Source organism: Anolis sagrei, chromosome 2, assembly GCF_037176765.1.
Source record: "Anolis sagrei isolate rAnoSag1 chromosome 2, rAnoSag1.mat, whole genome shotgun sequence".
NCBI lineage: Eukaryota > Metazoa > Chordata > Lepidosauria > Squamata > Dactyloidae > Anolis > Anolis sagrei.
In genome coordinates, this window is record NC_090022.1 from 11,498,442 (window position 1) to 11,521,887 (window position 23,446).

The window sequence follows — 23,446 nt, forward strand, 5'->3', positions numbered from 1 at the left end:
ACCGCACCAGGATGTAGAGTGGGTCATGCGGGCTCTCTGTGTTAATTGTGGTCCTGATCCATCATTGTTGGCAGTTGTAATGGTCTTAGGAAGGGAGTGCAGGTATTGCAAGTCCCATCGTCCATGGTGCATCCTCCTCTAAACTGCACCAGGATGTAGAGTGCATCACGGAGACTCAGTGTGGCAAGTTTGGTCTTTATCGGTAATTGGATGTGGGTTGCTGTGGTCTCAGGAATTGAGCAAAGGTACTGCAAGTCCCATCATCCATGGTCCATCCTCCTCCAAACTGCAGTAGGCTGCAGAGTGGGTCATGGGGGCTCTGTGTGCCAATTTTGGTCTTTATTGGTAATTTTCTGACACAGCATCTGGCCTTTTCCTTTCATCTCTTTGTCCTCTTGGAATCTTGGAATTGAGACTGGCCAGAGACCATATGCAAATTTCCCTCTATCATGTCTCCGTTTCTCTCATTAACCGTCTTCGCCACCAGGGGGTCCTGTTGAGGTTGGCCAATTAGAGACCATATGCAAATAGCACCACAGTGGCAGCCAATCAGAAAGCTGCCACAAACACGTCCGCCCTACCTACCTCTGTCCTACGTCGCATACAAACTTTGACTTTTATTATATGTATAGATAGATTTGGATTTTTACTCTACACAGACACACTTATTTTCTTAGCATACAGGGTTCAGGAGCTTAAGTTTTGCAAAACAAATTATCAATTAGCCTATAGAAATCTGTACATTGTACACAAATATGCAAAAAAAACCCATCAAAATGAAATAAACAGACAAAAAAATTGGAATAACTCAAAATGCACATTACACAGGAAGACACAAATGGGTGCATATCCACCTTTTGAACTCAGAGTCTGATACTATGTAAATCCAAGTCGCCTAAGCATTAAGGAAACAAAGGATTTCTCCAGTTCTTACAATTCAAACCATACTGGAATACTCCATATCAACTCATCTTTCATTCTCTTCAATTGCTCCATAATCTTTGGGTATTCCCCTCCTCTTCTTCTGTGAGGTTCTGCAACAACAAAGCCACGTGATACTCTCCTCCATTACTAATCTTCTCTGGAGGCAAGAAGTTCTCATTGCTAAAGAACTATTGGTGACATGGAACAGTCTTATTTTGAAGGCTGCATCTTCTCTACCACTCAATTTTTCACCTAGAGGTCAGATGAATACATGTTGTGAACATCTTAGCAGTAGGTTGTTGTAGGTTTTTTGGGCTGTATGCCCATGTTCTAGAAGCATTCTCTCCTGACGTTTCACCTGCATCTATGGCAGGCATTCTCAAGAATGCTCCCAAAGTGACCCATTTAAGGTGGAATCAGGTGTCAAACAGGGATGTGTTATTGCCCCAACCTTATTTTCCATCTTAATCGCTATGATATTTCATCTCCTTGATGGGAAGCTTCCCACCGGAATGGAAATCATCTATCGGACAGCTATTTAACCTCAGCAGACTAAAAGCCAAAACAAAGATCACAAGAAGATATGTTAAAGAACTCCAATATGCCGATGACAACGTGGTCTGTGCGCATTCAGAAGAAGACCTACAAGCCACTCTAAACATCTTTTGCAGAAGCATACGAGAAGCTCGGCCTCTCGTTGAAAATCAAAAAAACCAAAGTGCTCTTCCAGCGGTCACCAGCAAATCCCTCTCCAATGCCAGAAATACAGCTTAGTGGTGTAACATTAGAAAATGTTGACCATTTCCTCTCCCTTGGCAGCCACCTCTCCACATTATATAAACCCTTTTTCCTAGTTCCAACAGACCTCACTACCTCTGAGGATGCTTGCCATAGATACAGGCGAAATGTCAGGAGAGAATGCCTCTAGACCATGGCCATAAAAACCTACAACAACCCAGTGATTCTGGCCATGAAAGCCTTCGACAATACATTTTCCCCATTCCTGACATGTGCATGTTTCCTCATCCATGTGCAATCTCTATTCACTCAAAAGGTACAATTCCTGATCAAAACATTTTCCATGCTACTGGCATTTCTACAAGCCGCCCTGAGTCCCCGCTCGGGGGTTGAGAAGGGCAGGATATAAAGATTGGAAATAAATAAATAAATACATTTCTAAACTTTTTCATCCTAAGTGGGTTCTCTGGTGTTCTAGAAGTTGTGCATTCTGAGCAAAGCATTCCCCACACTCCTGGCATTTGTATGGTTTCTCTCCTGTGTGCACCCTCTGGTGGCTCACAAGGTATGAACCCCGAACAAAACATTTCCCGCACTCCTGGCATTTGTATGGCTTCTCCCCTGTGTGGATTCTCTGGTGGCACAGAAGGTGTACATTCTGAACAAAACATTTCCCACACTCCTGGCATTTGTACGGTTTCTCTCCTGTGTGAAGCCTCTTGTGCCTCACCAAGTGTGAACTGTGAGCAAAACATTTCCCACAATCTGGGCAGCTGTATGGTTTCTCCCCAGTGTGGACTCTCTGGTGGCTCACAAGGGATGAACTCTGAGCAAAGCACTTCCCACATTCCTGGCATTTGTATAGTTTCTCTCCTATGTGGAGTCTGTCGCGAGTCACAAGAGATGGCTTTTGCGAAAGACGTTTTCCATCATCTTGGCACTGAAACAGTTTCTTTGCTGTGTGGAGTCTCTCGTGATTGACTAGGGCTGGTCTGCGAGCAAAACACTTCCCGCACTCCTGGCATTGGTATGGCCTCTCTCCTGTGTGCAGCCTCTGATGGCTCACAAGGTATGAACCCCGAACAAAACATTTGCCACACTCCTGGCATTTGTATGGCTTCTCTCCTGTGTGGACTCTCTGGTGGCTCATAAGATACGAACTCTGAGCAAAACATTTGCCACACTCTTCGCACCGGAATGGTTTTTCTCCGGTGTGAAGCCTCTTGTGGCACAAAAAGGAGGAACTCTGAGTGAAGCATTTCCCACACTCCTCACACTTGTATGGTTTCTCTCCTGTGTGAATTCTCTGATGAATCATTAAGACTGATCTGTAAGCAAAGTGTTTTCCACACTCGTGGCACACAAAATCTTCAATGCCTTCAAAGATTTCTTGTTGGCTCAGATTTGACAATTTGTAATTGACACTTTTCTCTGTTGCTTTGCTTTTAAAATCGTTTTTCCCAACATGGAATGTCTCATGGAGCACAAGGGCCATCTTTTGGGCAAAACATTTCCCGCATACATTGCATTTGAAGGGCCTCTCTCTGGCAGAACTTTCCTCTTCTGTCTGGACTTCTCTGAGTGTGGGAAGCTCCTCTTTGTGTCCAAAATGCTTCCTGTGCTTGGCATTGCTCCTCTGCCAGTTAACTGCTGGGAAGAAGAAGAAGAACAGAAAAAAAACATTGCTTGGTGTGAGTGGAAAAGCATCAAAATGAAATGATTCTTAAAACAACGTAGACAGTCCTTGCAATAAATCTGAATCAGGTTAGAATGATTCTTCCCATTTTGCAGAAACTTGAAAACATGAGACAGTTTAAGAAAACTGGAATGTCTTAATGTGTTAATGAAGAAAATTATTGGGTTGCTGTGAGTTTTCTGGGCTGTCTGGCCATGTTCTACAAGCATTCTCTCCTGACGTTTTGCCTGCATCTATGGCAGGCATCCTCAGAGGTTGTGAGGTCTGTTGGAAACTAGGCAAGTGAGGTTTATATATCTGTGGAAAATCCAGGGTGGGAGAAAGAACTATTGTCTGTTTGAGGGAAGTGTGAATGTTGCAATTGATCACCTTGATTAGCATTGAATAGTCTTGCAGCTTCAAGGCTTGACTGCTTCCTGCCAATTTGTTTGGCCCAATTCTATCATTGGTGGGGTTCAGCATACTCTTTGATTGTAAGTGAACTATAAATCCCAGTAAATACAACTCCTAAATGCCAAGGCCTATTTCCCCCAAACTCCATCTGTGTCAATATTTGGACATATGGAGTATTTGTGCCAAGTTTGGTCCAGATCCATCATTGAGTCCACAGTGCTTTCTGAATGTAGGTGAACTACAACTCCAAAACATAAGGTCAATGCCCACCAAATCCTTCTAGTGTTTTCTGTTGGTCATGGGAGTCCTGTGTGCCAAGTTAGGTTCCATTCCATCATTGGTGGAGTTCAGAACGCTGTTTGATTATAGGTGAACTATAAATCCCAGCAAGTACAACTCCCAAATGACAAAATCATAATTTTTTGAGTGATGGTCACTCCTTGTGTTGTGAGACATTTTGTTGCCAAATTTGGTGTGATTCCGTTCATTGGTTCTTTTGCTTTTAAGGTACTCATTATGCACAGAACATAGATAGATAGATAGATAGATAGATAGATAGATAGATAGATAGATAGATAGATAGATAAGATAGATAGATAAGATAGATAGATAGATAGATGAGAACTGAACCGTGAAACATTCAACAATTTAAGTCATGCTGATAGCACAATATTATGAGACTAAAACAGAAAAGTCTGGGAATAACTACTTCTGAAATCCCCATCAGTGCAGGAGCCTTACCAAGAGATGCTATGATCCCATGGGTCTCCTCCATGATCTGTGTGTGCAGGATTCTCTGATCAGCACCCAGAAGAGCCCACTCTGCTGGGGAGAAATGGACAGCTACGTCCTCAAAGGAGAAAGGGTCCTGGTGGAAAAGGATAGCATTTCCTAATCACGTAAAGCTTATCAATGAATGGAGTATAAGAAGCTTGGGCAAACTTTTGTGTTGCAACACTGAGTTGTGTAATGCCCATCATACCCACAGAATGTCCCGCACTTTTCTATTTCATGAGCCGAGATGTGTTTTCTTCTTTAATTCTGAATGTTTTACATTTTACCTATGCATTTTTAAATCTGTCATGAGCTGCTTTGAGTCCCAAACTGGGAAAAAAATAGAAATAATAAACAAAAAAAGGAGGAAGGAGAGAAAACTGAAGTCATTGAGGCTACAGTCTGGCCCAGGAGTGCCCTCCTTTCCATTTGTTAGGAGGGGAAAAGCAGAAGGAAAAAGGAAAAGGAAGAGGAAATATGGCTTTCACTTATTTTTAGAAGTCAAGAAAACCAAAATCACAGAACAAGTAGAGCAGCTCTAACTCAGGACTGGATTGTCAGAGCATAGAACAAGCCTTTCAAGAGCACAAACTCTGAGGCCAAAGAGAATGAACCTTTTTTGTTACCTCCCCATTCATATTTTTAAAAATCCAGGAAATGAAAAAAAAGAAGCCTGTTTTCTGCTTCCCTGGAGATTAGGACATGGAACAATGTCTTCAAACTACAAGAAAGGAGATTCCATCTGAACATGAGGAAGAACTTCCTGACTGTGAGAGCCGTTCAGCAGTGGAACTCTCTGCCCCGGAGTGTGGTGGAGGCTCCTTCTTTGGAAGCATTTAAACAGAGGCTGGATGGCCATCTGTCAGGGGTGCTTTGAATGCAATATTCCTGCTTCTTGGCAGAATGGGGTTGGACTGGATGGCCCAGTCCATCTAGTCCAACTCGCAAGACTGTTGTTTTCATTTACTTTTGATTTTTTTAAAAATGGCCCAAGTCCATACACAGAATTATAGAATCATAGAGTTCGAAGTCTCTTTCAACTCTATGATTCTATGTATGGAATCCTCTCCTTACCTCATTTGGTTCCATTCCAGCAGAAACAGGAAGAGACAGCTGAGGATTTGCTGTCAGTGTCTTTCCATCCTCTGTGAGAGACAGCAAAGTGGAGAGAAACAGATTGCATAGGCTTTTCTCAAAGCTGACAATTATAGTCCTAAAAAGAAGCCTATGAGAAAGCACAGTAGCATTTTCTAGCCCTGTAAAAAGTTAGGCTTTTGGGTGTTTGATTTGGTTCTACTGCCCATGAAACCAGGAAAGTCACCGGGGACCCTGTGCTGGCAACTATCTCCTTATAAAAATTATTAAACATTTGTAACTTTATATTGTTGAAGGCTTTCATGGCTGGAACCTCTGAGAATGCTTGCCACAGATGCAGGCGAAACATCAGGAGAAAATGCTTCTAGAACATGGCGATACAGTCCGAAAAACCTACAACCCATTTGTAACTTTAATTTTTAAATTAGTTTTATTGACAGTCAACAGCAATTCAATATCTCTTACTGCCTTCATTCCGAAGAAAACCAACCTTCTTTCATCCCTCCTCAATTCATAATAATTCTTAAACAATATAGTTCTGTCATATCTTTCACATCTTAATTTTTCAATACTTTCTCCTACAAGTTTATAAATTTGTCATTAAAACTGCCTGGGTAGGCCTGCCGGAAGAAGACTGCAAACACCAGTAAACACTAAAACATTTTGCAACTGAATCTGTACCTAGATCTTCATGTCAAATTCTAAAGGTCCTGCATGTCCTTCTTCCCAATCTCAAATTCTTTGTTGGGATAAAAATAATACCCAAGCCCTTCCAAAGGGAAACTTTCACAGGCATAAAATACCAAGATGATTGTGTTAAAAAAAGTTATGTCAAAGGGAAATTATTTCCAAAGAGGGTTCATACTTACCCTGCAAGACCAAATCCACATCTCTCTCCTGCTTGAGCTTCTTTTCATGGGGACTTTGAGTGGTGTCCGATGAAGTGAGAATTAACTGAGCTTCCTGAAAGAGCAGAGAGAATTCCAGGGGGAAAAAGCACACTGAGGTTTGGAAATTTGTGCACAAGGCCCTCAAGAAAAGGTGCCAATTGCACCACTCTTAATTCCTCAGAGTGGGAATGAGCAATCTCTGAGTACAGAGACAGGCATGGTCTACCCTTGAAGCACACACTGCCTTTGCAAAGTCACCAAACATACTGCCATGTTTTGTGCAGCAGCAACATCTTCCTTTGAAAAGATATTGCACAAGGCACTTGGATCTTGTTTAAAGGAGTAATTTTTGAGATGACAAATTTACTGCAAAACTTTAAGCCATAGCCACACCTAGGGGCACCCAAATACAGCAGAAGAATTACAGACCTTGCACTGAATATAGCAGTAGAAGCATCGTGGCAGAGTGGGTAGGAAAAGAGGCAGAGAGGACAGGGCCTTGCTTATTACCCACTTTGGGTCCCATCTATCTATCTAGCCAAGATAGATATATGTTCAGCTTTAGTGAAACCAAGAGGAAATGCTCTCACCTGTCCTTTCTGCTTCTCGTCCTCTGCCCGACTCAGGAGGAAGCCTTCCGCCAGGGCCACCGCCTGGGAAGAGGTCTCTGCCCCACACTCTCGGACCCAGCTCCCCATCTCTGGGGGCAGGATGCTCAGGAACTGCTCCAGGATCACCAGGTCCAGCATCTCCGCCTTGGTGTGTTGCTCTGGCTTCAGCCACTGGCGGCAGAGAGAGTGGAGGCGGCTGCAAACCTCTCTGGGTCCCTCGCCCTCTCGGAAGGAGGAATGCCTGAAGCGCTGGCACTGCATGTTTGAGCTAAAAAGATCCACACTCAGGAACTTCTGTGTAGTTTCCCTACAGGATGCCCCACTGCTTTCACAGACCCCACATGCTTCAGGTCCAGGTAAATTGGATCTCTGCATGTTTGAACCACTGCTTAACGAAGAGGTAAATTGGATCCAAGATGCTTTTCCACATCCTCTTGGGAACATTCCCTGAAAGATTATCCAAAGACATTATTGCTATGTTAGGGATTATCAGCAAATTATCAAATCCTTACTGATTGACTTTGCACACTTAATGTTAATTCATGCTTGCTAATTGCAACATTCACACTTGCTTCAAACCGACAAGGTTCTTTCTCCCACCTTAGACATTCCACAGGTATATAAACATGCCACTTGCTTCACTGTCAAGAGAACCTCTGAAGATGTCAGCCAAAGATATAGGTGAAATGTCAGGAGAGAATGCTGCTGGAACATGGCCATACAGCTCGAAAAACTTACAGCAACTCTTTTTATTTATTTTTTACTATTGTATATACCTGCCGTTGCCCAGGTGTCATAGGGACCACTGAGAAGTCATACCTCACAATGTCTCCATGGCAACACAGTTATCTTTGTGGTGTTTTCTTTCCTTCCTCTCTTCCCCTTATACTTACTTTACCTTTCTTTCCCAGTGACATCACAGAGGGGCACTTGACGTAGCAACAAACAGAAAAACAAACATGCAGATATACATGCTTTAACTTATATATATATATATACAGGATGCCCCCCCCCCCCCAAATATACACACTTGAAAAGCCAATAGCTCAACTGATTTTCCCTCCACAGTTAAACCCATTTAAATTAATAATGGAAGTCAGACTAAGCTTTGAACAAAGGAAATCCATTTTTAAAATGCTTCTGGAAGTATGAAAATGTAGTTGAAGTGCAGACAGTTTAGGAGGTTGTTTTAAAAGGATCCACCAATGTGACTGGTTACCATGAGTCAAATTAGAGATTGGTTTGAATCCGATGGAACTGTTCAGAATGGCAGACTTTCCAACAAAGGTGGTGTGAAGGGATGAGGCTGCCCATTGTGTTTGATTTTATTTTTGTTAATCTCATTTGTTTATTTTATTTTGCTACTTTATGTATTTTATTCTGATGAAATTTTTGTTGCCTGTATTTTGTATTTTATTTACTGTATTGTATATTTGAGCTTGGCCTCATGTTAGCCACCCCGAGTCCCCTTCGAGGAGATGGTGGCGGAGTATAAATAAAGTTTGTTATTATTATCTCTCATTCAGCTCATGGTAACAAGTCGCATTGGTGGAAGGATCTCTCTGAAACTCCCTCCTCAACTGTCTTTGCACTTCAACTACGGTCCCTTCTACACTGCCATATAAAATCCAGATTGTTTGCTTTGAACTGGATTATAGGCCAGTATAGGCTCATATATTTATTTATTTATTTACATTATTTCTATCCTGCCCATTTCAGCCCGAAGGCGACTCAGGGCGGTATACACAGTCGGTACAATTAGATGCCGAAACAAAATACATACATTGATAAAGCAAAAACATTAAGTGCAATTAAACATAAACGACAGTGCATAATAAACAATTTAAAAAGAAACTATGTCCTCTGTTCAAATCTTCATCCGTTACATTGTCTTGGCCGTTCCTGGGTCAATTTCCAACTCTAGTTTGTCTGTTTACTCTGGAGTTCCGAATGCTTGCTCGAAGAGCCAAGCTTTTACTCTTTTTCGGAAAGTCAGGAGGGAGGGGGCCGATCTAATATCCCTGGGGAGGGAGTTCCACAGCAAGGGGGGGGGCTACCACAGAGAAGGCCCTGTCGCTCGTCCCCGCCAGACATGCCTGCGAAGCAGGCGGGATCGAGAGCAGGGCCTCTCCAGACAATCTTAAGTTCCTGGGGGGTTCGTAGGGAGAGATGCATTCAGATAGATAGACTGGGCCAGAACCGTTTAGGGCTTTATAGGCTAAAGCCAGCACTTTCAATTGAGCCCGGTAGCAGACTGGCAGCCAGTGGAGCTGATTCAACAGGAGAGTTGTATGCTCCCTGAACCCCACTCCTGTTAGCAACCTGGCTGCCGCACGCTGGACCATTTGAAACTTCTGGGCCGCCTTCAAAGGCAACCCCATGTAGAGCGCATTGCAGCAATCTATACGGGATGTAACCAGAGCGTGGACCACCGTAGCCAAGTCAGACTTCCCAAAGTACGGGCGCAGCTGGTGCACAAGTTTTAGTTGTGCAAATGCTCCCCTGGTCACCGCCGAAACCTGGGGGTCCAGGCTCCGCGATGAATCCAGGATCACACCCAAGCTGCGAACCTGCGTCTTCACGGGGAGTGTAACCCCATCTAACACAGGCTGTAACCCCATGCCCTGTCTGGCCTTTCGACTGACCAGGAGGACCTCTGTCTTGTCTGGATTCAATTTCAATTTGTTAGCCCTCATCCAGTCCAACACAGCGGCCAAGCACCGGTTCAGGACCTGGACAGCCTCCTTAGTAGTAGGTGGGAAGGACTGACAGTTCAAAGCTAATAATGCGGACGATCTGCTTTGATAATCTGGATTATGTGGCAGTACAGAAGGAGTCTACATTTTCACACTTCCAATAGCATTTCAAAAATGGATTTCCTTTGTTCCAAGCTTAGTCTGACTTCCATTATGAATTCCAATGGGTTTAAGCTAGAGAGAGAGTGGGAAAAAAGCATCAATTGAGCTGTCAGCTTGTAAAGTGTGTATACAAAAACCTCCCTCCTGTTTGCCTATATGGAGAAGGCTTGGGAATAAGGAAGGACTCACCAAGAGGAGAGGAAGGCCACCTAAGAAGGAGAAGAAGAAGAAGACACGCTGAGAAAAGAGAGGAGGAGAAGGAATGAAAAGCCAGGCTTCTTATGTCTGTTGGGCCTTCTTTGCTTCAAGGTCCTTTCCTTGATTTTTCATCTCTTCATATTTGGTTTTGTTGTGGGTTGGTGTTTCCAACCGGCCCCTTTTTAATGTAGGACCCTTTTTTCCCCTCTTCCACCCGGATCCTTTTTTTGAGCGGCTTCTGCTTTCGATCACGTGATTGACGCCTGAGCCAAGCTCCTGGCGGAAACAAGCTGTGGATGACGTAGGGGAGTAACAAAACCTCTTCTTAAAGGTGCAGTGCTATCTTTTTTAAACAAGACTTAGTGGTATGTAATCCAAATAGTTATTTTTAATTGTATACAAGTATTAGAATATGAGGATATTTTTACAAGGGAGACCTGGAATATTGTGTCCAATTCTGGGCACCACAATTCAAGAGAGATATTGACAAGCTGGAGTGTGTCCAGAGGAGGGCGACTCAAAGGATCAAGGGTCTGGAGAACAAGCCCTATGAGGAGCGGCTTAAAGAGCTGGGCATGTTTAGCCTGAAGAAGAGAAGGATGACAGGAGACATGATGTTGTTCATTCGTTCAGTCGTCTCCAACTCTTCGTGACCTCATGGACCAGCCCACGCCAGAGCTCCCTGTCGGCCGTCACCACCCCCAGCTCCTTCAAGGTCGGAGACATGATAGCCATGTATAAATATGTGAGAGGAAGCCACAGGGAGGAAGGAGCAAGCTTGTTTTCTGCTTCCATGGAGGTTAGGACGCAGAACAATGGCTTCAAGCTACAAGAGAGGAGATTCCATCTGAACATGAGGAAGAACTTCCTGACAGTGAGAGCCGTTCAGCAGTGGAACTCTCTGCCCCAGAGTGTGGTGGAGGCTCCTTCTTTGGAAGCTTTTAAGCAGAGGCTGGATGGCCATCTGTCAGGGGTGATTTGAATGCAATATTCCTGCTTCTTGGCAGAATGGGGTTGGACTGGATGGCCCATGAGGTCTCTTCCAACTCTTTGATTCTATGAGACTATTTTGAAGAGAGTGGGCCCTGGAAGACAGTTCCATCTTGTCTCCTGTGTTATGTTAATAATATAATATATTGTATATACATATATGCTTTTGAGCTGTGGTGTTGGAGGAAAGTGCTGAGAGTGCCTTGGACTGCGAGAAGATCCAACCAGTCCATCCTCCAGGAAATAAAGCCCGACTGCTCATTGGAGGGAAGGATAATTGAGACAAAGTTGAAGTCCTTTGGCCACATCATGAGGAGACAGCAAAGCCTAGAGAAGGGAATGATGCTGGGGAAGGTGGAAGGCAAAAGGAAGAGGGGCCGACCAAGGGCAAGATGGATGGATGGCATCCTTGAAGTGACTGGACTGACCTTGAAGGAGCTGGGGGTGGTGACGGCCGACAGGGAGCTCTGGCGTGGTCTGGTCCATGAGGTCACGAAGAGTCGGAGACGACTGAACGAATGAACAACAACAATGTAATACAATACTACTAATAATAATGATATTGTAACTATATATTTTATATTATATGTAGTATTACTAATAATATTACAGTACAATGGTATAGTATAATATAGTAATATTTAATACTGATATTATGCTATGCTAATAATATAATATATTGTATGTATACATATCTTGTAAGCCGCTCTGAGTCCCCTTCGGGGTAAGAAGGGCAGCATATAAATGTCGTAAATAAATAAATTATATATAATTTAAATGGGCAGAGCAGAATGTGGCATAGGCATGGGCCAACTTGGGCCCTCCGGGTGTTTTGTACCCCCAGAATTCCTAACAGCCGTAAGGAATTGGGCTTCACAGCTAGGTGTGAATGTTTCAATTGGCCACCTTGATTAGCATTTGATGGCCTGACAAGTTTTTTTTGGGGTGGGGGGCTTGTTACTGCTTGGGGGAATCCTTTGTTGAGAGGTGATTAGCTGTCCATGATTATTTCTTGTCTGGAGTTCCCCTGTGTTTGAACAGAACCACCTAAACTGGACTTTACAGGCCAATGGAGACTCCACCTCAGACATCAAGATCTGTAAGACTGAGAACAAGCCACAAGAGTAACGACAAAGATCCACCCAGAGGAAAAGTGTTCTTGCCATACATCAAGGGAACCACTGACTGCAGAGGGAAGCTGATGAGGAAACACAACATACAAACTATCTACAGACCCACCAAGAAAATCCAGCAAATGCTACGTTCAGCAAAGGACAAGAGGGATCCTCTCACTTCTGGAGGAGTCTACCGTGTACCATGCAGCTGTGGACAAGTCTACAGAGGGACCACCAAACACAGCAGCATTGTCCAGACACGAATCAAGGAACATGAAAGGCACTGCAGAGCACATGATGAACCAACCTGGACACAGCATATTATCTGAGAACACAGAAATGCTGAACCACTTTTACAACCCCCATGTTAGGCTACACAGAGAAGCCATTGAAATCCACAAGCATGTGGACAATTTCAACAGAAATGAAGATACCATGAAAATGAACAAAATTAGGCTACCTGTATTTTAAAAAACTCTAAAATTATAACAGTAAATAAAGAACAAAACTCAAACACAGGGGAACTCCAGACAAGAAACAAACAGGAACAGCTAATCACCTCTCAAACAGGATTCCCGCAGGCAGGAATAAGCCACACCTAAAAACTATCAGGCCATCAAATGCTAATCAAGGTGGCCAATTGAAACATTCACACCTACCTCCAACAGACAAGACTTGTTTCTCCCACCCTAGACCTTCCACAGATATATAAATCCAATTTTTCTAGTTTCCAACAGATCTCACAACTTCTGAGGATGCCTGCCATAGATGTAGGCAAAATATCAGGAGAGAATGCTTCTAGAACATAGCCATTTTAGCCCAAAAAACCTACAACAACCCAATCCTGCAAATCTCTTGGGATGGCAAGTGGATAAATGTCAGCATTCTGAAAGAAGCAAAGACCACCAACACTGAAGCAATGGTCCTCCACCATCAACTCCACTGGACTGGCCACGTTGTCTGAATGCCCGATCATGGTCACCCAGGGCAGTTAGTTTACTCTCAACTACAGAACAGAAAATGGAATGTGGGTGGGCAGCAAAAGATTTAAAGATGGGCTTAAAGCTAATCTTAAAAACTGTGGCATAGACACCAAAAACTGGGAAGCTCTGGCTAGGGACGTAACCAGAAAAATATGGGGGGTGGGTAGGTGGGGGGCATGGCGTTTGAAACATAAAATATAGAATAAATAATATAATTTATATTGTGTTGTGCATGTACTGATTCACTTAAAACAAAGTGAAGCAGTACATCCACAACACAAAATAATTTAAATTATATGACTTATTCTATATTTTATATAGACTTAATTAACTCAAATTTCCATTATAGTTCCAAAGTTTAAAGTCTACAATAAATGACTCTTAATTGGTAATTTAATAATTACAAAAGAAGACCAAACATCTCCTGGAAACACTTGAAAACTGTGTAGATACACTTTGACAGAAATCAGGCTCCATCGACAAGGTGCAAGTCCAGTCTTTCTTGCCCCATTGTGCTTCTTATGTATGTTTTCAAATGTTTTAGAGTTGAAAACAACCTTTCATTTGTAGCTGTTGACACTGGAAATTTTGTAGCAATCTGAGTAAATTTCTTTACATTTGGAAAAAAAACCTGTCCATCACAGACAAGATATGCTTCTAGTGCATTTGATGGTTTTTCTGCAGGTGCATGTCAAAGATCTCCTGAAATTCCTTCACAGATTCTGTGTGAATTTCCCTGGCTTTTTCTAAGAGACATGTTGAAGGCTACCAAAAATGTCCATGTCTACACTTTGTAATGTTTTGCTAATATGAAGGGATGAGGAATTAAACTCTGAGCACAATCCTGGCACTAATCCCATTCCTCTCCTATGTAGACTCCACAGTGCATTGCAAGGGTTACATTTTTGGGGGAGGAAAACATTTATGATATGACAGGTACTTGTATGGATTCTCTCCTGGGTGGAGTCTCTTGTGCCTCACCAGTATGAACTATGATCAAAACATTTCTCACACTTCTGGCATTTGGATGATTTGTTTCTTGTGTGAAGTCTGTTTCACAAGGATGACTTTTGAGAAAAATAAGTTCCACATCCTTGAAATTGACTCAGGAGTCTGATATTTTACTAGATGTTGTCCCCAAACAAACATTTTTCTCAGTCGTAGCATATGCATTTTTTCTCACCTGTATGCCATCTCTATTCCCTCACAAGGTACAATTCCTGATCAAAACATTTCCACACTGCTGGCGTTTCTAAACTTTCTCCCCTTTGTGGGTTCTCCAGTGGTCTAGGAATTGTGCATTCTGAGCATTCCCCACACTCCTGGCATTTATTTGGTTTCTCTTCTGTGTGTAGTCTCTGGTGCCTCACAAGGTATGAATCCCGAACAAAACATTTCCCACACTCCTGGCATTTGTATGGCTTCTCTCCTGTGTGGCTGCTCTGGTGACATAGAAGGTGTATATTCTGAACAAAACATTTCCCGCACTCCTGGCATTTGTATGGCTTCTCTCCTGTGTGAACTCTCCTGTGCTGTGCGAGGGTTGAACTCTGAGCAAAAGATTTCCCACATTCCTGGCATTTGTACGGTTTCTCTCCTGTGTGGGTGCTCTGGTGTCTCAGAAGTGATGACTTGGAAGGAAAACATTTCCCACACTCCTGGCATTGGTATGGCTTCTCTCCTGTGTGGACTCTTTTGTGCCTCACCAAGTGTGAACTGTTAGCAAAACATTTCCCACAATCGGGGCATATGTATGGTTTCTCCCCTGTGTGGACTCTCTGGTGGCTCACAAGGGATGAACTCTGACCAAAGCTCTTCCCACATTCCTGGCATTTGTATACTTTCTTCCCCACATTGAGTCTCTCATAAGTCACAAGAGATGGCCTTTCTATTTCTTCAAAAATTTCTTGTTGGCTCAGATTTGACAGTTTGTCATCAACACCTTTCCCTGATATTTTACTTTTCAAATCTTTTTCCCCAACATGGATCGTCTCATGGAGCACAAGGTCCATCTTTTGAGCAAAACATTTCCCACATGCATTGCATTTGAAGGGCCTCTCTCTGGCAGAACTTTCCTCTTCTGCGTGGACTTCTCCAAGTGTGGTAAGCTCCTCTTTGTGCTTGGCAATGCTCCTCTGGCAGTTAACTGCTGGGAAGAAGAAGAGAAAAAAAATCCTCAGTGTGAGTAGAAAAGGTCTCTATGAGAGAGGGAACAGGTTGAAATGAAATGATGATGATGATGATAGATCGTCCTCTCTCCCTGAAGGAACTCAGGGCAGTTTACAGACACAAAACAAAAGGCAAATATTAAATGCCTCAAATGAACACAAATACATCAAAATAATACAAGATAATACACAGAAACAAAAGTAAACTTACAACAAAGAATTAAGCATTGAGATGAAAATAAGATCCTGCAAGGTAGACTCCAGCAATACATGGAGAGAGTTGCCAGATGTATAAGCTGGGTTTCGAAAAGGCAGAGGAACGAGAGGCCAGATTGCCAATATCCAGATGCTGGATAATGGAGAAAGGCAGGGAGTTTCACATAAACATCTATTTCTGTTTATTGACTATTCTAAAGCCTTTGACTGTGTGGATCATAATAAATTGTGGCAAGTTCTTGGTGGTCTGGGGATTTATTTATTTATTGTCGTGTCAGGAACGACTTGAGAAACTGCAAGTCACTTCTGGTGTGAGAGAATTGGCCGCCTGCAAGGACGTTGCCCAGGGGATGCCTGGATGTTTTGATGTTTTTATCATCCTTGTGGGAGGCTTCTCTCCTGTCCCCGCATGAGGAGCTGGAGCTGATAGAGGGAGCTCATCTGGCTCTCCCCGTATTCGAACCTGCGACCTGTCCTGCCGGCACAGGGCTTTAACCCACTGCACCACCAGGGGATACCAAATCACCTTGTCTCTCTCCCGAGGAATCTGTATAAAGACCAAGTAGCAACAGTAAGAACAGACCATGGAACAACAGGCTGGTTCAAGATTGGGAAAGACGTACGGCAGGGTTGTATACTCTCCCCTAATCTATTCAAATTGTATGCAGAACACATCATGCAATGTGTGAGGCTTGACAAATCCAAGTTAAAATTGCTGGAAGAAACATTAACATCCTTAGATATGCAGATGATACCACTTTGATGGCCAAAAATGGGGAGGAGCTGAGGAGACTTATAACCAAGGTGAAAGAAGAAAATGAAAATGCTGGGTTGCAGTTAAACATAAAAAAACCCAAGATTATGGCAGCGACTGATTAATAACTGGCAAGTAGAGGGAGAAAACGTGGAGGCAGTGACAGACTTTGTATTTCTAGACACGAAGATTACTGCAGATGTAGACTGCGGTCAGGAAATCAGAAGACATTTTCTTCTTGGAGGAGAGCAATGACCAATCTCGATAGAGACATCATACTGGCAACAAAGATCTGCATAGTTAAAGCAATGGTATTCCCCATAGTCACCTATGGATGTGAGAGCTGGACCATAAGGAAAAAATCTGCCAGGTGATAAAAAATTATGCTCCTCTCAGCTTCAGTCATGCAGAGGCTAGCTTGCCCGGATGGGAGGGAAAGTGAGGTGGAAGCCCATGCTTCTGAAAAGGGCATATGGCATTTCTATTTATGCTTCAGTTCAATAGAATTTTCCAATTATTAGGAAGGACACTTGAACCCTGCCTTTAGGACCCCGGTGACTGGGATAATTTAGGGTACTGCTCCCAACTGGAAGCAGCTATAGCAATTACGCTATGGAAATCCCCATCAGTGCGGGAGCCTTACCAAGGGAGGCCACAATCCCACGGGTCTCCTCCATGATCTGCGTGTGCAGGATTCTCTGGTCAAGATCCAGAAGAGCCCACTCCGCTGAGGAGAAATGGACAGCCACATCCTCAAAGGTGAAAGGGTCCTTGTGAAAAAAGAAAACATTTGCTAAACATTATCAATATATAGAGTGCACGAAGCACTACAAAGTGGGGATTGAAACCAGGCCTGGTTTAACTTCGGCTCTCCCTCCAGGTGTTTTGGACTTCACAATTTCTAACATTCTACTGGCTGTTAGGAATTGTGGTAGTTAAAGTCCAAAACACCTGGAAGGTCAAAGTTTGCTCATGCCTGGTTTAAACACTTCTGTTGCCTATTTGACAGGTCTACTAGCAGAGGCATCCCCATTTGCCTTCAAAGAAGAGCAGGAAAGGGCAATGGTGTCAATGTTTCCACTTTTTTCAGAAGTCAAAAAAACTAAAATCACAGAACAAGTAGAGCAGTTCCAACACACAACTGGGCTGTCAGAATACACAACAAGCCTTTTAAGAGCTCAAACTCCTGGGCCAAGGTGAATGAACCTGTTTTGTTACCTCCCCATTCATATTTTTTGAAAATCCATTTTTAACATTCAGGAAATGAATGTATAGACTTGGGCCATTTTTTTTAAAATCCAAAGTAAATAAAAACAGCAGTCTTGCTAGGAGACTCTGGAATCCTCTCCTTACCTCAGTTGGCTCAATTCCAGCAGAAACAGGAAGAGACACCTGAGAATTTGCTGTCAGTGTCTTTCCATCCCCTGTGAGAGACAGTAAAGTGGAGGAAAACAGATCACAATAGGTTGTTTGTTTTCTGGGCTATATGGCCATGTTCCAGAACCATTCTCTCCTGACGTTTTGACTGCATCTATGGTAGGCATCCTCAGAGGAGCCACAACTTCTGAGGATGCCTGCCATAGATGCAGGCGAAACATCAGGAGAGAATGGTTCTAGAACATGGCCATATAGCCCAGAAAACAAACAACAACCCTTCCATTGAATATTTAATAGTATTCATTTAGTGGTTAATTCACAGGTTCACTTGTTCATTGGGTGGTTTAAATTTGCTTGGAGTGGGTAACAGAATAATTAAAACACATAAACATTGTAAAAATACAAGTACACATATTAAAAATGTATTTCTAAAGGAAACTGCCAACACCAGTAGAATCACCCTAAAATTACACATTTTGCAACTGAATGTGTACCTAGATCTACATGTCAAATTCTAAAGGCCCGGCATGTGCTTCTTCCCAACCTAAAGTTCATTGTGGAGATAAAAAAATACCCAACCCTTCCAAAGGGAAACCTCCACAGGCATAAAACATCAAGGTGATTATCCTAAAGGGAACTGTGTGCAAAGACGGTTCATACTTACTCTGCAAGGCCAAAGCCTTATCTCTCTCCTGCTTGAGCTTCTTCTCCTGGGGACTTCGAGTGGTGTCCGATGAAGTGAGAATCATCTGAACTCCCTGAAAGAGCAGAGAGAATTCCAGGGGAAAAAACAACTGAAGTTTGAGACATTTGTGCACAAGGCCCTCAAGAAAAGTGCCAATTGCACTACCCTTAATTCCTGGGAGCGGGAGTGAGCAATCTCTGGGTACAGAGGCAAGCATGGTCCACCCTTGAAGCACACACTGCCTTTGCAGAATCACCATACTGCCATGTTTTGTGCAGCAGCAATAAGAACATCTTCCTTTGAAAAGATATAACACAAGGCAATTTGGACCTTACTTAAAGGAGTATAGATTCCTAGAGTTGGAAGAGACCTGATGGCCCATCCAGTCCAACCCCCTGCCAAGAAGCAGGAAAATCTCATTCAAAGCATCCCTGACAGATGGCCATCCAGCCTTTGCTTAAAAGCTTCCAAAGAAGGAGCCTCCACCACACTCAGGGCAGAGTTCCACTGCTCAACAACTCTCAAGGTCAGGAAGTTCTTCCTAATGTTCAGGTGGAAACAAGAGGGGACAGGGCCTTACTTATCCCCCACATTGGGTACCATCTTGGAAGAGAAGGAGATATAAGTTTAGCCAAGTCTCAGTTTTACAGAAACCATGAGGCAATGCTCTCACCTGTCCTTCCTGCTTCTCGTCCTCTGCCCGACTCAGGAGGAAGCCTTCCGCCAGGGCCACCGCCTGGGAAGAGGTCTCTGCCCCACACTCTCGGACCCAGCTCCCCATCTCTGGGGGCAGGATGCTCAGGAACTGCTCCAGGATCACCAGGTCCAGCATCTCCGCCTTGGTGTGTTGCTCTGGCTTCAGCCACTGGCGGCAGAGAGAGTGAAGGCGGCTGCAAACCTCTCTGGGTCCCTCGCCCTCTCGGAAGGAGGACTGCCTGAAGCGCTGGCGCTCTGTGTCTGAGCTAGAAAGGTCCACACTCAGGAACTTATGTGTACTTTTTCTCCAGGATGCCCCAATGCTCTCATGGACCCCACCTGCTTCAGGTCCAGGTGAGCTGTGTTTCTCCATGTTTCAATGACTGCTTAACAAAGATGTAAATTCAATCCAAGATGCTTTCCCACCTTCTCTTGGGAACATTCCCTGAAACATTATCCAAAGACAAGTCACTGCTGTGTTAAGGATTATCGGCAAACAAGCAAATCTCTATGAAGGAAAAGCAAGTGAATGAGCAGAATTAAACATAAGGCTTTGGGGGGCAGAGGGTCATGAAACAAGGCCTTAATTTATTTCAGTGCTAAGTACTGCTGGATCCTCCCCTCATCTTGGTTTCTGCTTATGCAGCCTCCAGACCCACCTGCTCTCACTTGGCCTTCAATCCTCACTCACAGTCCTAATCCAGACTAGTTCTACACAATTTCTTCTACCAACATCAGAAATCTTTGAAAATTAAGGCTTCTATTGGTTCTATGTATTGTCGAAGGATTTCATGGTCAGAATCACTGGGCTGTTGTAGGTTTTCTCAGGCTATATGGCCATGCCACTAGGACATGGCCATAGAATGCCTCTAGAACATGGCCATATAGCCCGAAAAAAAACCTACAACAACCCATCTATTGGTTCTATTGGTTTGTTGTGAGTTTTCCAGGCTTTATAGCCATAGTCCAGAAGCATTCTCTCCTGATGTTTTGCCCACATCTATAGCAGGCATCCTCAGAGGTTGTGAGGTAGGTTGGAAACAAGACAGATGGTGTTTATATATCCGTGGAATGTCCAGGGTGGGATGCCTGCCATAGATATGGGTGAAACAGCAGGACAGAATAGAATAATAGAATCATAGAGTTGGAAGAGATCTCATGGGCCATCCAGTCCAACCCCATTCTGCCAAGAAGCAGGAAAATTGCATTCAAAGCACTCCCAACAGATGGCCATCCAGCCTCTGTTTAAAAGCCTCCAAAGAAGGAGCCTCCACCACACTCTGGGGCAGAGAGTTCCACTGATGAACAGCTCTCACAGTCAGGAAGTTCTTCCTGATGTTCAGATGGAATATCCTGTCTTGCAGTTTGAAGCCATTCTTCCATTGTGTCCTAGTCTCCAGGGCAACAGAAAACAAGCTTGCTCCCTCCTCCCTATGACTTCCTCTCACATATTTATACATGGCTATCATGTATAAACAGAACAAAGCAAAGAAACAGAAAAATACACAACTTGTGAGTTTGGTAGCTGGTTAAATGTCCTTTGACCAGTATCTGGCCACTTGGAGTGCTTCCGGTGTTGCTGCAAGAAGGTCCTCCATTGTGCATGTGGCAGGGCTCAGGTTGCATTGCAGCAGGTGGTCAATTGTTTGCTCTTCTCCGCACTTGCATGTCGAGGATTCCACTTTGTGGCCCCATTTCTGAAGGTTGGCTCTGCATCTCGTGGTGCCCGAGCACAGTCTGTTCAATGCCTTCCAAGTCGCCCAGTCTTCTGTGTGCCCAGGAGGGAGTCTCTCATTTGGTATCAGCCATTGGTTGAGGTGCTGGGTTTGAGCCTGCCACTTTTGGACTCTTGCTTGCTGAGGTGTTCCAGCGAGTGTCTCTGTAGATCTTAGAAAACTATGTCTAGATTTAAATCGTTGGCGTGCTGGCTGATACCCAAACAGGGGATGAGCTGGAGATGTCTCTGCCTTGGTCCTTTCACTATTGGCTGCTACTTCCCGGCGGATGTCAGGTGGTGCAATACCAGCTAAGCAGTGTAATTTCTCCAGTGGTGTAGGGCGCAGACACCCCGTGATAATGCGGCATGTCTCATTAAGAGCCACATCCACTGTTTTAGTGTGGTGAGATGTGTTCCACATTGGGCATGCATACTCAGCAGCAGAGTAGCACAGCGCAAGGGCAGATGTCTTCACTGTGTCTGGTTGTGATCCCCAGGTTGTGCCAGTCAGCTTTCGTATGATGTTGTTTCTAGCACCCACTTTTTGCTTGATGTTCAGGCAGTGCTTCTTGTAGGTAAGAGCACAGTAATACCACATATCTCATGTTGGTGGCAGTTATTTATTTACTTCATTTTTATACCGCATTTTTCAGCCCTTAGCAGGCGACTCAATGCGGTTTACAGTGCAATTAAAACACGACAGTACAACAACAGGATCGGCGACGTTGATCAACAACAATTAACGATCAGACAGGACAAATCAACAAACAACATATATAGCGTCTTAATTGAAATCGGATCCGTTCTCATAGTCGTTGTGCCGTTCCTATGTTCCTTTTACCGACTTCCTTAATTAGTTGCATTGCTTAGCCAAACGCTTGTTCGTACAGCCAGGTCTTGACCATTCTCCGAAACGTCAGCAACGAAGGTGCCTGTCTGATGTCTGCCGGCAAGGCATTCCATAGCCGAGGGGCCACCACTGAGAAGGCCCTGTCTCTCGTCCCCGCCAAGCGCGCCTGTGACGCAGGCGGGATCGAGAGCAGGGCCTCCCCAGACGATCTTAATGTTCTAGTCGGTTCATAGGTGGAGATGCGTTCGGAGAGGTAAGCGGGGCCAGAACCGTTTAGGGCTTTATAGGCTAAAGCCAGCACCTTGAATTGTGCCCGGTAGCGAATTGGCAGCCAGTAGAGCTGGCTCAACAGAGGAGTGGTGTGCTCCCTGAGTGCCGCTCCCGTTAGCAACCTGGCTGCCGAGCGCTGGACCATCTGGAGCTTCCGGGCAGTCTTCAAGGGCAACCCCACGTAGAGCGCGTTGCAGTAATCAATCCGGGATGTAACCTGAGCGTGGACCACCGTGGCCAAATCAGACTTCCCATGGTACGGGCGCAGCTGGCGCACGAGTTTGAGTTGTGCAAATGCTCCCCTGGACACCGCAGTTACCATAAATTACATATAACAATTGGCCTCCACTATACCAATTGGTGGCAGAATTCAGAGAAATAAACAATAAATCTCCCTCTACTCTCCTGTCACTTGACAGCAGGTGTGCTTTCTCTCCACTCTGATCACCTCCTCGCACATGGTATTCACAGATTCAACTACCCACAGCACGAAAATATTTCCCCAATTCCACGCCCCAAAAGCAAGCCTTTATTTGGACCTTTTGTACAAAGAGTTCTACTTCACTATGCCATGGCATATAAATTGAACTGGACTGTCCATTGATTTGGGGATCCATGTGTGTATACAAAAACCTCCCTCCCATTTGCCTTTCAGTCCTAGATGGAGAAGGCCTGGGAAGAAGGCAGGACTCACCAGGAGGAGAGGATGAGAAAGCTGGGCTTCTTATGTCTGTTGGGCCTTCTTTGCTTCAAGGTCCTTCCTTTGAGTTGTAATTTCTAATTGTTTGGTTGTTTTAGGGGTTGGTGTTTCCAATGGGCTCCTTTTTAATGAGACACCACTTTTTTTACCCTCCAGCTGATAGCTACCCGAGCCCTTTCTTTGATCGGCTTCCGCTTCGGGTCATGTGACTGAAGCCAAACCAGACTCTTGGCGGAAACAAAGGAAACCAGCAGGCTCCACCTCTGAATGACGTAGGTGAGTAGCAGAGCGTTCTCTTAAAGGCGCAGTGTTGTTTTCTTTTTTTTAGCCATGACTCAATGCTCTGAAATCCAGGGAGTTTTTTTTTAATTGTATTGGAATATGATAATATTTCTACAAGGGAGAAAGATCATTCATCTTAGTAATCTTTAAAACTATTTTATTTAAGCTGGAATGTGTCCAGAGGAGGGCGACTAAAATGATCAAAGGTCTGGAGAACAAGCCCTATGAGGAGTGGCTTAAAGAGCTGGGCATCTTTAGCCTGAAGAAGAGAAGGCTGAGAGGAGATATGATAGCCATGTATAAATATGTGAGAGGAAGCCACAAGGAGGAGGGAGCAAGCTTGTTTTTTGCTTCCTTGGAGACTAGGATGCGGAACAATGGCTTCAAACTACAGGAAAGGAGATTTCAGCTGAACACGAGGAAGAACTTCCTGACTGTGAGAGCCGTTCAGCAGTGGAACTCTCTG

The 23,446-nt window shown here is 44.1% G+C and overlaps 1 pseudogene; it reads right to left on the reverse strand.

Moving 5' to 3' along the window:
* Nucleotides 1–2,020: 2,020 nt before the first annotated feature.
* On the reverse strand, nucleotides 2,021–19,603 carry LOC132766060 (zinc finger protein 420-like; annotated as a pseudogene).
* Nucleotides 19,604–23,446: the final 3,843 nt, after the last annotated feature.